At 47.2% G+C, this 2,500-nt stretch overlaps 1 protein-coding gene across 4 annotated transcripts in view; it reads right to left on the minus strand.

The window, feature by feature from the left end:
• Window positions 1-2,500, minus strand: part of LOC113813885 (phosphatidylinositol 3,4,5-trisphosphate 3-phosphatase TPTE2) — a 97,584-nt gene that overhangs the window by 89,259 nt on the left and 5,825 nt on the right. The window lies entirely within an intron of this gene.

Genomic DNA, 2,500 nt, shown 5'->3' on the forward strand with positions numbered 1-2,500 from the left:
TATCTTCCCTCTCTTTCGAAAAGAAAAGGAAATGAGCTTCACTTCCCCACCAACATGACCCCTCACTCCCCTCGAAGCCCTCCCCCCTCAACATGTCCCCATCCCCTCTAAGCCCCTCCCCAACATGGCCCCACACTCCCCTCGAAGCCAGCCCCTCTCCCCAACATGGCCCCACACTCCCCTCGAAACCCTCCCCCCCCTCAACATGGCCCTACATTCCCCTCAAGCCCCCCCTCCCCAACATGGCCCCACACTCCCCTCCAGCCCCCCCCCCCACTCAACAGCAGCCCCACACTCCCCTCAAGCCCCCTACAACATGGCCCCACACTCCCTCTGAAACCTCCCCCACTCCCCCAACATGGCCCCACACTCCCCTCAGAGAGCCCTCCCCAAAATGGCCCCACACTCCCCTCGAAGCCCTCCCCCCCCTCCCCAACATGGCCCCACACTCCCCTCGAAGCCATCCCCCCTCCCCCAAACATGGCCCCACACTCCCCTCAAAGCCATCCCCCTACAACAGCAACCCCACACTCCCCCTCAAGCCCCCACCCTACACTGCATCAGCCCGTTACCTCCAGCTCATCCATATTCGAGGGAATAAATGCAGCACACACACCGCCTAAATTTCTCAAGTCACGGTTCACCTTCGGTACGATAACACGTGGGGGTGAATAACAACATTTGGTATCGACCTGGGCTGTGCTGAGGGTAGAGGGGGGAGGGGGAGGCGGCGAGGGAGAGGAGGGATGGTGAGAAAGAGTGACGTGATGGGGATGGAGAGGAGGGAAAGAAGAGGAGGATGGAGGGAAGGGGTGGAGGTGAGGGTGAGAGATGGAGGAACTGGAGGAGAAGGGTGAGGGGGCGAGGAAGAGGAGGGAGGAGATGGTGAAGAAGGTGAGGGGTGAGGGAAAAGGGGGGAGAGGGAGAGGAGGGGATGGAGAGGAGTGGTGGTGGTCAGGGGACGGGGAGGGTGATGGATGGCGAAGGAGGAAGAGGAGTAGTTGTGGTGGTGGAGAGGGAGGTGTGGGAGTAAGGGAGTGAGGGGAAGAGGGCTGAGTGAGAGGTGTAGGGAGGGGGGAGTGGGGGAGGGAAGGGTGGTGAGAGGGTAAGGGAGGGAGTGGTGGAGGGAAGGGGGAAGGGCGAGAGGAGCGGTTGGCAGGGGCAGGGGCAAAGAGGAGATTAGCGAGGGAGGGAAGAAAGGGAGATGTGGCTGAATAGTGGCGTGTAAAGAAGGGAGAAATTGAGGATAAGGGAACGGGGAGGAGGGGAGCGTGGGAAAAAAGGTAGGTGGGGTTTCTGAAGGCAGAGGAGAGGTAAAAATAGGAGGAGGGAGGTGAGGGGAGTGGGGTATCTGACAGCAAAATCGGACTGACTTTTGTGATGATTACAACACACACATGTAATAGGGCCATGAGTGTGTTTGGGTTAAAGAATTCCGCAATCACAGAATTTTACTTTTTTCATTTAATTCACAACTGTATTTTATTCATGTCTTTGGATACAATATCAGCCTAGTAATGGCAGAAGGAAATGCAAAGGCAACTGAACTATAGCAATATCAACAAACATAATAAGAAGAAAACTTTCTTTTTATATCCATGTTTGTCATATAATACTCCGAAGAATAAAGACAAAACTAAACCTAATAAATCACCATACCTAATAAAAAAGAATGATAAAAAAACTTAGAAAGAAAGAAACAATAATAACAAAAAAATGGGCATCCGATACCGCAGACCAGAACAAAAACAAAGAAACAATTAGCGCCAAAAAAACACTAGAACACTTTTTTTTTCCATCGAAAGAAGAGGTCGACACACTGCCCTTCAGTAACCACGTCCGACAGACCGCTTCAGCTGCTCACTCGCGCGCCGAACAAAGGCGTCCTATGGGCTTGGCGAGGCACGGACTGAGGGCCGAGTCTGCGTGGAATTTCAACCATATATGGTCTTCTGTGCGAAGATGAATATATCTATCTATCTATCCATCCATCTATCTATCTATCTATCTATCTATCTATCTATCTATCTATCTATCTATCTATCTATCTATCTATCTATATATATATATATATATATATATATATATATATACATACATATATATATGTATATATATGCATGTATGTATATATGTATATGTGTATGGTAGAAAAACCCACAATGTACAAGCTATATTTATTGAGGAAAGTGAGACTCTAGTTTGTACATTGTGGGGTTTTCTACCATAGTATCAACAAGGTATTGTGTTTTTCTATTCATATATGTATATGTTTATATATATATATATATATATATATATATATATATATATATATATATATGTATGTATGTATGTATGTATGTATGTATGTATGTATGTATATATGTATGTGTGTGTATACATATACATATATATACATATACACATATATATATATGTACACATTATACATATTTGCGTGCGTGTGATAGATAGATTGGCAGATAGAAAGAGAGACAAACAGACAGAGGATAATGCA

This window comes from Penaeus vannamei, chromosome 24 (assembly GCF_042767895.1).
Source record: "Penaeus vannamei isolate JL-2024 chromosome 24, ASM4276789v1, whole genome shotgun sequence".
NCBI classification, from domain to species: domain Eukaryota; kingdom Metazoa; phylum Arthropoda; class Malacostraca; order Decapoda; family Penaeidae; genus Penaeus; species Penaeus vannamei.